We start from the raw sequence: 12,788 nt of genomic DNA, 5'->3' as shown, positions 1-12,788 counted from the left end.
GTGGGCGATATTAACTCTCTCACATGGCACTGAAGTAAGCACTAGAAGAACCCGAATGACCAGAATACCCGTCGGAGGAACCCTGAATAGCTGGTGGACGGTAAGAACTCTCCGGCATCGCACTAAAATAAGGCCTCACTGGAGCACCTTGGGAAGATGGTGGTGGTGCTGAATACGGGGGCCTGCTGGGCTGACCCCTCCTGAAGTGTCCTCTACCTCTAGTTGGGGCACCTCTGAACTCTCCAGAAAATCGAGCCCTCTTGTCCTGCTGAATCTGCTCTCTACCCCTATGGCGATAACCCTAAATCCTACGAGCAATCTCTACCACTAGCTGATACTCAGTGCCCATCTCCACCTCTCGGGCCATGCTAGCTCGAATACCGGGGTGCAACCCCGCAACAAATCTCTGCACTCTCTCTGCATCCGTGGGAAGTATCATAAGTGCATGGCGAGACAACTTAGAAAACCTCGCCTCATAATCGGTCACAGACATCTGACCCTGCTCAAGCTGATATCGCAGCTTTTCCCTCTCAAAGGGTGGAATATACCTGTCCAATAATAGTTGTATGAACTGACCCCAAGTGATGGGAGGAGAACCTGTTGGCCTGCCAAGAACATAAGACTGCCACCATTTACGGGCCCTGCCCTCTAGCTGAAAAGTAGTGAAGTCAACCCCATAAGACTCCAATATCCTCATGTTGTGCAGTATATCCCTGCACCTATCGGTAAAGTCCTAGGAATCCTCATAACGCTCACCACCGAAGACAGTAGGATGAAGTCTAGTCCATCTATCTAATAAATTCGGTGGGTCACACCATCCGCAACTGGTCTGGGCTCGGCACCGCTGCAATGACTGGCTGAGCCCCATCTGTCGGTAGTGCACCCGGAGTCTAATATACTACAGCTGCATAACTAGGGGCCTGAATAGTAGGGGTATGTGCTCCCCCTCCTGCCTGTGATGTAGATGGATCCGCTGGAAATAAACCAACCTGAGTCATGGTGTCCATGAACCGCAACATACGGCCCATGACCTCCCGGAAACCCTGTGCTGTCATTAAGTCCACCGAGGTAGGCTCAGCTGCGGGCACCTCGCCCTGCTCATCAATGATAGGATCTCTCGCAGGATTTACTGGTGGTGCTACTGGAACAACTCTGGGACACCCTCGTCCCCTACCTCAGGTTGGTGCCTTCCCCCGGCCTCTGCCTCAGCCTCTAGCAACAGGGGGAGCAGCTCCTCCCGGATTTAAAACATCAGTCGTGCATGTCCTCACTATCGGTGAGAGAATAGGAGAGTGAAATTTAGTATACCAACCACTGCACGATAGGAAATGAATAAAGAGTAGCTTTCCTAACACCCTATAGCCTCTCGAGGATAAATACAGACGTCTCTATACTGATCCGCAAGACTCTATTAAGTTTGCCCATGACTTATGAGACCTACGTGAACCTAGTGCTCTGATACCATGTTTGTCATGACCCAATTCCATTATAGGTCATGATGGCACCCGACACCTTTGTCAGGCAAGCCAATGCGGAAGTATTAATAAGTTCTCATTCTCACTTTATTAAAACAAGTACAAAAATTTATAAACTTGAAGTTAAAAACATGTGATAATTAGTAACGTACAAAAATAGTTATACAATCCCCAAAAGAATAGTCTACCAATGTGTGTGTCAAGACCTGGTGTCACAAGTTTATGGGCAACTAGTAGAATATACAAAAGAATAAATTTATCCTACTATCCGAAATAGAATAGACGGCCAAAATAAAGAGATACTCCATCATGCTGCTGAACGGCACAAGAAGGGAGCAGCTCACCGTGGAAGTCTCGGACACTGATCAAGAACCCGCACCAGACTGGTAACCAGATGTACCTGTCACACCTCCTTTTTACACACCTGAGGGGTATAAGGGAGTTTTTTCAATTTAAGGACAATCGAAACGGGATTTATTTTATTTAAAATTCAGAGTTGCCACTTGGGATAATTTATGGCGTCCCAAGTCACCGGTTTAAATCCCGAATCGAGGAACGGTTGACTCTGTATTACAATCCGCGAACACAGAAATCCGGGTAAGGAATTCTGTTAACCCGGGAGAAGGTGTTAGGCATTCCCGAGTTCCGTAGTTCTAGCACGGTCGCTCAATTGTTATATCCGGCTTAATTGTTTGATTTAGAACAATTCGAACCCGTGTGCATTTATCCTTTACCGTTTTTATTAAGAAAATCATCTTGAAATGGGTCACGCGTACGTGTACCCATTTGTTTGGCGCGTCAAAATCATGTTACGCGAACGTTTCTACAATTAATAACATTTTATTATTAAAAAACAAATTGGCCAAAGTTACGCGTGCCTAAAACAAACTACGAACATTTGTCATTTTTATATGATTAAATGGTAGGCGGCGCACCTCGGACTATATGAGCTAATTTAATTTAATAACCTCCGAAAATCCATTTTTTATTGAGAAGATTTGTTCGAAGTTACGCGAACGCATACTCCGAATTATTTTTAGAATTATGATCATGTCACGCGAATGTATCCACGACTATGATAATTCATTAAACGTGCCTAAAACAAATTACGATAATTGGTTATTTGTTGTCTTTAAATCATAAGAAATTAGTAGAGGGCCATGCATTTGTAATTTTGTTTGGAACATTATATCTCGATTTGTTCTAACTTCTATACTTAATTAGGAGAGCCATAACTTTTTATGTTTAAGTGTGGAACACCTCAATTTATTAATGAGCATGACTAATTGATTAAAAGACGTAAGAGGATTTTTTTTGCCTATTTTTGTGTGAATGTTTAAGCTAAAATTTAAATGTCAATGGACTAATAATAGGCGATCCATGTTTGATTACGAAAAAGGCCCAGGCTGATTATAGGTCCAACGACCAACCTGTCGGTTACTACATGACCAGCGAAATAAGCAACTGGGCTTGACGTGAGCCCAAATGAAAATCCCATTGCTGAAAGGAGTTTTGGCATAACTGGGCCAAAGAATGCAACCCAGTTTCATGATCGAGTGCCACTGTTTGAGGCAAATTACATCATTCAAGAAAATCTGAGTTTGAACCAATTCTGGTAATCCTTGACTCAAATGCAAAACATATTTTAATGTTAACGTATCTTCTAAAATGAATATGCAATTCCTAGTAAAAAATATTTTCAATAAAACGCAACAAATGATCTCCCTATCTTGCCAAAATAGAACATTCCATGCCCAAATAACAACAGGCCTATCATCAATTGTTACTGAAATTGAAATACCGAATGAATCTTCCCTAGAATGTCATTATCTTTCACACAAATAACCTAGCTATCAAACACATCCAATTCTTACTTCAATTTCCATCAGAATACCTGGAAGGACCTCGAAACATATGTATATGTTTGGCAATATGGTTTTAACAAGAAATTTTCACTCTATACTCAGTCGAAAGCCCTTTTGAAATGCAAGAAACTCATACACAAACAGAAGAAGAACTAAATGACAGTTTGACATCATTGGATCAACACATATTACCTTAAGTCCAAATAAATACTCCTGAATCAACTACATTCAGACAAGGTCCAAATCCATCACTTAAAACAAATGTAATATCAAGGAAAGGAGTATGCAAGATAAGCTAGACTAGGCAAACATGAAATAAATAAAGAAAGATGGCAGAATCAAACAGTAATCAACACTAATGTTTAATCATTTTAACTTCAACTTAGTTTACAAATCTTTACACAGAGGCTCAGTCAGGCATCATTTTCAGTCACAGTTCAAAAGAGTACCTGGAATTCGAAAGAAACAACACAGTAAATGAGGAGGCAGCAGCAGAACAGTAGCAAGAAGCAGTGTTTTAGCAGCAGAGACAACCAAGAAAATCAGCTTTACCCCAAGAATGAAATGCAATACTCAACACAGCACGGCCAGAACTTCAAACCAAGATTTTACAAACTAAAATTCCATTTGTTCTAAACCCAGATGAATCAGAAAGTGTTTTAGAAATCGAAAACTTCAGAAGTCAAAGACAAGCTCAATGGAACAGTAGTAACTTCTTTTTTTTAGTCGTTTCAGTTTTTCCTCACTTCTCATTCCCCTCTGTATCCAAATCTCCTCTTCGAATGTTCTCTCTGTATTCAATTCCAGTATTTTCATAATGTTTTCTTGTCTATTTCTTAAGCTCAATCTCTCTTCGAATCTTCTCTTCTTCTAATTTTCAGCTCCCTTAAATGGGCATTCAATTAGTGCATTTTCCACTACCAATTCAACTTTTCATTTCTTTAATCCTCCACTCCATTGTCCACTCAATTATTTAATTCGTTAGTGCAATCTTAACCCTACTATCCATTAGAAACTTCTTAAGTAGGTAAACACTTGAATTATTTATATTAATCAGTTCCCATTGACATAATTAGAAAAGAGGTTAATACCAAACTTATTGAACTAATCCTAACTATTCTGACTAAGTGACTAAGCGAAATACGTTTTCAAGGTCTACTGATATCCCAACTATACGAAACAAATCAACGAAATCAATTCTAAAGAAACAAACAGTGAACAGAATAATTTACCAGAGTACTGATCGAATTTGAAATTGACCAGAAAAGAAAAAGAGATGAGGAAGACGAACATCATAATAACACTAATGTAAATAAACGAAGACTAATAAAGAACTCACCGGACAGGCTCGAACTTGGGTTTGGCTTTGATACTGTGACTCACCCCAAACTGATGCTAATCATTTGTTCTTTATCAAGAACAAATGAACAGCATCGGTTTTGTAGTGAGTCGACCTTCTAATCACAAAAACTAGAGGCTTGGATCGATGCATGTCATCAGGCTCAACGGAAACTGATTTTGAACATTTAGGTTCGAATCTTAGATTTAAAATTCGACAAGTTCCGGTCAGATTCGAAGGAAACCATTGATGGATGTGGTATGGGGGAGTTATGGGGGTTGTGTGGTGTTAATTTGGGAGTGATTGGGGTAACCTAGGGTTTGGGGTTCAAACTTCGATCGAAGATTCGATGAGTTTGGCTATGATTCGAAGGAAACGGTTTGGGGATTTGGGATGGGGAGATGAAGGAGAATAGATGGTGTTAATTTGGGGTTGTTTAGGCCACCGGAACCGCCGTGAGGCGATTTTCGGTGGGCGGACGAGGGCGGTGTGCGGTGGTGCATGTTCTTGGTCTCTGAAGAGATGAGTGGGGGGGTGTTTGGTATATTAAATTAGTCAGTTAATTTGGGCTGTTGGATGATGGGAATCCAACGGCTCCGATTAACTTTCTGATGAAATGGGGTCGTTTTGTGTAGTAACTGGGTGGTCTGGGTATGGGAATGGGTCGGGTTGTAGGGAAGGTTTGGGACCGTTCGATCAGGCTGATTCAACGGTCCAGATCGAAACAACCGAAATGGCGTCGTTTGGTCTAAGTTGTGACGGACCGGACTGGGCTTGTGTTGTGCTGGGTTAATTGTTTGGGCCTGAGATTTAAATTAAAACACAACCCAACTGATTCTCTTCTTCTTTTATTTCCTTTTCCTTCCCCATTTTTCAAAAATTAAAACTAAAATCCTAATTAAATTATAAAACCCGAATTAACTTTAAGAATATTAATTAACTCTAAGTATTAGTTATCACAAATAATTAAATACTAAATTAAAAGCAAGTCACACAATTTGACTAAAAACACACACATATGTTATTATTTTTTGAATTTTCATTTTTGTAAAACACCAAATTATTAATTAATTCCAAAAAATATAAAAATCAAATCTTAAATGCCAATGCTATATTTTTGTATTTTTAATGCATTAATAAAATTAAACATGCCCACAAATATATGCAAACAATCAGAAAAATCACACAATAATTCCTAAAATAACACATAATTAAAGACAAGACCTAATTTTGGAAATCATTTTGGAGTAATTCGTATGAGGCAAAAATCACGTGCTCACAGTACCTGCCTCATATCCTATAGAATTAAGTACAGAAGTATAGTATTAGTACATAAACAATATGTACCCAGTAAGTATTCTGTCTAATCTCGAAGAAGTAGAGACGAGAGGTCGACTTGACACTTACTAGGGTCAAATAATATGAGAAAAGAATTATACTGAGCATGGATAGTACAAATAATTAACAGTTTATAGCAAGAGATAACAAGTCCTTCCCTAGATAATATCATAGTTGGCCATTTACATTTCAGGGCATATAACAAAGCTCAATCCACATAAAATACTGAGTTAAAGCATGCGCAAGTAATGCCGAGGTCGTACGGCCCGATCCAGCATAAAAGTAAATTGTGCACTACCGAGGGTCGAACGACGCAAACCATAGTTGCATCAGTTACCCCGCTCGCGAATCAGACATGCAACGCGGTCAAATGTAATTAAGCACAACAACAGGCAGACAGTAATATATAACTGGGGAGCAATTACTCACAGAAATATCAACTTCTCTTTAAAAGAGCCAAGAAAGATAATGTTCCTCTTATTAGTCTCACTTGCCGTAATTAGCATGTTTTAAACAATCCAAATTAAACATAAAGTTACAAGAATATCACATAAAGTATGCTTTTGGATCCTAGACTACCCGGACTTAGCATAATAATAGCTACACACGGACTCTCGTCACCTAATGCGTACGTAGCCCCGCATTTAATGAAAAATATTTAATTATATCATCTATGGGGACAATTCTCTCTTACAAGGTTAGATAGGAGACTCACCTCGCTCCAAAGTGCACTCCCAAAACCAAGAACGTGCTCAAACCCTTAATTTGGAGTCGAACGATCCGAAACTAATTAAACGAGGTAGGAGCTAGTCAATACAAGCTCAAGAGTTCGCATTTTAATTACTAAAGTAATTTTCCAACCTTAAACACAAGTTTCCTAAAATCCGACCCCGGGCTCACGTGCCCGGATTCCGAAATTTTTCGAAGAAAGTTGTTCTTTATAACCTAAGGATCAATAATATATGGTTTTTAATTTATTTCATAACAAATTTTGTGGTTAAATCCAACTTTTATCAAAACCCTAGGTTTTGCTCTAACCCCATGATTTTACCTTAATCTTTGTGTGTTAATCTATCCAAGACTCAAGTATTAAACTAGAAATAGGTAGGATAAACTTATCTCAAGATGCTAGGTGAAAGTCCTCTCTCAAGAGCTCCAAAATCGCCTAATGGGTGAGTGAAAAATGGCCAAAATAGCTTAGAGCCTGTATTAAATGAAGCTCAGTGCTTCAGTGATTTCCGCATATGCGGTCCCGCTTCTAAGAGAGGAAGGCCGCATCTGCGAAATTGGCCAAGCGAGCTGGGACCGCTTCTGCGGTCTTGAAGCCGCTTCTACAACTTTGGCTTGGCCTGCCTTGGCCGCATCTGCGAGAGGGCGACCGCTTCTGCGGTCTCGCACCTACGGTTGGTCAGCCGCAGGTGCGGTTATGATAGCAACCTGAAGCTTTATCTCTTCCCAAATTTTCCAACTTCACTCGAGCCTCGATCGATTGACGCTCGGGGCTCCCGGGCCCCGCCTGAACATACCGACAAGTTTGAAATCATGAAACGGACTCGCTCGAACCTTCGTAACACCCGAAACAATGCAAAATCTAAGAATCACCCCCTAAAACCAATTGAATCAAACTTATGAACTTCAAGTTCTTCAATTCACTCCTAACGCGCCGAAACGTGCTTATACTACTCGGATGGACACCAAATTTTGCGGGCAAGTTTTAAATGTTATACTGGACCTATACCGGGCTCCGGAACCAACATACGAGCCCGATACCAACGTGATCAATCATTATTTCGTTTCTTTAAATCCTTAGAATTTCAGTTTAACAATTTTTAGTAAAAATTCACTACTCGGGCTAGGGACCTCGGAATTCGATTCTGGGCATACGCCCAGGTCCCATATTTTCTTACGGACCCTCCGGGGCCGTCAAAATACAAATTTGGGTTCGTTTGCTAAAAATATTGACCAAAGTCAAACTTAGCCTTTTAAGAAAATCTTAAGGAATCAAGTGAGCGTATTTCAACCCAAACTCTTCCAAATTCCGAACCAACCATCCACGCAGGTCGTAAATTAGTCAAGGCAAGCGCGGAAAATTTTTTTTAGGGGGACGACGTTCTAAAAATCAAAGCGGTCAGTCGGGTCATTATAAAATGTGTAATAAATGAAATAGAATAATGTCCAACTGAAAAAAGTTCCATGAAAAAGAGTAATGAATAAATGACTTTTAAGCTTTGTTTTCTTCATTGTCAATATATCTTTATCTTGAGATATATATTATACTTCATATACCTTAAGGCTTAGCTAAAGTTAATCATAAGTTCATATAAAATAGTGAATAATAGTACATTCTTTAAGTTATTTTGCAACTTTAATCACATAACTTTGCGATTTCAGAATATTTAGTTTCAATTTGTCCTCCCATATTATGTCAAAACATTATTCATGACTTGGGTTTGTATAATATATTGTAGAGTATTTATTTATTTTAAGGAATTAATTTTGTATTGTGTACATATTTAATAGTATATGCAATTGAAAATTTATTATTGTAAGTATGCATTTCTCGTGCAATGCACGAACATAGAGACTAGTTAAACTGAAAAGTGAGAATTTGTTTTAAAGAGAAGTGTCAAATTTTAACACATAATCGTTTAGCAAGTAAACTTTTTTCTGACGAGCAAACTATAACCAAGAATTCGTTACTCAAATGGTCGCTCAACTATCCCAAATTATCTGCTAAAGTCACTTTTCTTTCGTTTGTAACAAAAAAGTCATTTGACTATACCTATAGCACTCAGAAGATCACTCAACTAGATTTTTCAATTTTTTGATTGTCAAATACCCATTTTACCCTCTAAATTATAAACATTTAACTTCTTTTTATTTTTTTAACTTTTTAATTTATATTATGGACTTACCTATAAAATAAATAAATTATATTTATAAATTAAAAAAATAAAAAGTATTTAAGCATATATAATGCTCCAATAACAAAATAATGAGCATAGTAAAAAAAATTAATTAGAATAATTTGATCGCAATAATAATTTTAGTATTAACAATAAAAATTCAAAATTTTATTTATACAATTAAGAATGAAAGAAAATAAAGTTTGTAAAATATATATTCTATGCAAGTAATACAAAAAAATTATTTAAATAAATATATTTTTATAATATACATTATATATTCTTGAAAAGTATGCTCAATTATATTATTATTCCGTCATTATATGAGCTGAAAACTAATTTTTTATTTTTTATTTTATAAATAAAATATATTTATTCTAGTAAGTCCACAATATAGATTTAAAAGAGAAAAATTTATAATATTTAAAAAGTTTAAAAAATTAATAATTTAGAGGGTAAAATAGGTATTTGACAATCAAAAAATTAGAAAGTCTAGTTGAGTGACCTTCTCGGTGCTATAGGCATAGTTAAATGACTTTGTTGTTACTTGCTTTCACTTTTCAGGAACGAAATTAGAGTATTAGATACGTACAGGTCGAACCCAAAAACTTTTGTTTAAATTATACTATTATATTAAAAATATTTATTAAATATATATAAATATTTAATTTCAATTTATTAACTAAAATGATCTATGAGTTCCGTTGGAAATTCAAAACTGATATACTTTAAATTATGATTCCACCTATGTATTATATTTTTCGTTAATCAACTTTTTATATAAACACAAAGATTGATGATTATGAGAAAAGCAGATTTTAGTAGCTATCTTTAATTGTCCACCATGGTTAGTGTCTCTTTCTAGCTATAATTCCCAAAAGTTTCTTTTTACTTACCACTTTCCCATTAAATAATATCCAATTACGCACGTTTAATATGAAAATTTTAAAGTACCCCCCTTTTTCGTTTCTTTTGAGTACGTGCGTTTATTTCCGAGGTTACTTTTTTACCTTTATAACAAGTTAATAAAATTAAAAACAAGACACTTTCTCTTTTTTTCTTCTATTATTATTATTATGTCAGTCCACTAGAGTTACAGCTAATATGATACTACGTCAGATGATTGTGCTAAATCTGGGCAACAAACTTAGTGGAAAATAAAACAAAGCAGAATAGTCTAATAGACACCTCTACTTGTCCCGTTTTGAGATCCCGGCCCTCATACCCTACGAAGTTTCATTCAGGAATATCAACTCGTTCAAATTAACTTTTTAAATCCCTCCTACCATTGACCAAGCTTATGTGGCGCTAAGCCGGTAGAGTTGGACGAAATGTGTGAGATGCACGGATGGAAAGAATGAATTTAATTTTAAAAAGATTAAAATAAAGATAAAAAGAAAAGAAAGTTGAAAATAATTGCTAAGCAAACTTTTCCATTCCCTTCCCCGTACTTTTCCCCCACCATCACGAATTCGGGAAATTTTATTTCTCGTCTGTACTCTTCTTCACCTCCATACTCTTCTGCCACACCCTCACATCTTCCTATACTCTTCAGTCTCAAGATACAGGCAAGAGCAACTGTTAGACGGAGCAACAACAGGAAGATTTCCTGCTCCTATTTCAAACTCTTCGCAGATCCATTGCTTCGATACCGTAGAAGAGTTGTATTCCACCTCGGATTCTTGCTTCTATTTTGTTTTTAAAAGAAGAAAACATAATCTGAAGGTAAATTAGTAAACAACAACTCATTGAACAGCGATCTAGGGCAGTTGATGAGATTTAATGGAAATATGAGAAGGTGGAGACCCAAATAAACATAAGTTTTCTCTTGTTTAAATAATTTTTTATCATTAAAATGCTCAAGAGCATCTGGGTCTTCTTGTTGAAATAATATCTTGGAATCATCATCCATATGATCAATGTATCTACTACTTGCTTTCTTCTTGTCTTGAATTTTTATAGAACGGCTTTATCTCAGGTATAGTTGGTTAGGATGAAGCGTTAGTAGATATAGCAAGTGTGCCGGGGATGCGGCTCGGGTATAGTAGGTCTGGACGCCTAGCATGAAAGAGCCTTCTCTGGTAGCAGCACTATACCTTAGTATCTCTCTAGCTTCCAGTCTATATAAAACGTAGTTAGCAGAGGTCAGTCTGTCTGGCGTTTCCTCGCGTAAAGGACTACTTTTGCATCGGCTCTCTCTCGTTAGGTAATTACCGAGGCGAAAGCAGCTCTCTCGGAAGTAAGTTTCCTCGCCATCTTAGTGGGACTAGTCTAAAAAACTTTCACTTACTCGGTTTTTTTGCGGGAAGGCCCTTCTAGAATTACGTTTAACGTCCCTTTATGACTTTCCCGATCGGCGCCTCGGGTCGGTAGCTGGGCTCCGGGGCATTACTACCACGGCTACTATCGACCCGAGCCCAAAGAAGGAAAAGAACGGACTAAAGCGAGGAGTTCATTAGCCATACATAGTTAAGGAGGATGGGGGTCAACCTCTTTCATGACCCATGGCCCCAGTGTGTCACTTGGTTAGCATTTGTAGAACAAAATAAGTAGGGCTGGTTTTTCGATAGGGAAAGAGACAGGGGAGGGGGAGTTGGCTGTAATTGAGACACGTTTTTCGGATGGACGATATGGATTTTTTCGAGATAGTTAACCACTTTTTTAACCGTGAGAGGGTGGATGTAATTCAGCTCGAACGAAGTGAGAGGGAGGTCATTCAGAACCCGCTGGCTCCAGAACGGGGGGGCGGCTCCAGAGGCGCTGCCGCAGGCGCCAGCACCGACATAAATTGCCCACCCCGCTCCCGATCAAAAAGAGCATGCGAGACTTCGAAGGGACATTCACACTTTGATTCGTGAGCAACTTCACGAGAACATTGTGAAAACCCTTCGTTCCGCCAACAAAGAAGTCATCCTTGACGATTTCTCATTCCTTCCCTGCCGAGCCGCCTCTCTTCGCCATTCGATGCTTCCGCCTTCCCTTTCTATAACATACCCAAGAGCCCTCCTTTCCAATCACTAAGAAAAAAAAATCCCAATCAAAGCCCTATCTAAGTAAAGCTTCGTCTGTTATTTTTCCGGCCCCAGGGGAGTTTATTCGACCCATTCCCAGAGTAGGAATTGCATGGTTCCAAGAGTGTTTTTTTTTTTGGATGAATGGGGCGCAATTAGTAAGGATTTTGGAATGATTTTTATTTATTTGTGAGCTTTTGAAAAATGGTCGTTGGGTGTATTTTGGGAATTGTGAAGGTGGGTTAATGGAGGAAAAGAGTCCATTTGGGGTGGAGAAGGGACGAGTAGATGGAGGGGAAAATATTGAGTGAAATTGGATAGTGAAAATTTTGAAATAAAGTGAAAAATGATGATATGGCAAAGAGAATTTGAGCTGGACACTGACGTGTCATCCACATCATGTGTTTGAAGAGCACGCGAGGTCAAAGGGGTTTAAAAGAGTTGCTTTTAATGAGTTGAGGTGTCTAAATGAAACTTCGTAGGGTATGGGGACCGATATTTCAAAACGGGACAAGTAGAGGTGTCTATTAGGCTATTCTGCCATAAAACAATGATAAACAAATTATTTGACTCACATGGGTGCACATGTTATTAGGTGTTAAGATTTCGATGCTTGACTGTCAATTTTGATATACTAGTCCTAGGGGCGCGTGAACATTATTTCAATGAAAATACAATTCTAAAAATCACATACATTACTAAATAATATGTTCAAATTATAAAATAACGATTAAAGTAGAAGTGTAAGGTCTTAGAATGATGAATGCTAATCATATTTATAAAAACTAGATAAATAATTTTAAATATTGTATTTGACATATAAAATAGAATTAAAAATAAGCTCATGAAAATGA

The sequence above is a fragment of the Nicotiana sylvestris genome, chromosome 1 (genome assembly GCF_000393655.2).
Source record: "Nicotiana sylvestris chromosome 1, ASM39365v2, whole genome shotgun sequence".
NCBI classification, from domain to species: domain Eukaryota; kingdom Viridiplantae; phylum Streptophyta; class Magnoliopsida; order Solanales; family Solanaceae; genus Nicotiana; species Nicotiana sylvestris.
The sequence above is the reverse complement of the archived record's forward strand: the minus strand, read 5'-3'. Positions refer to the sequence as shown.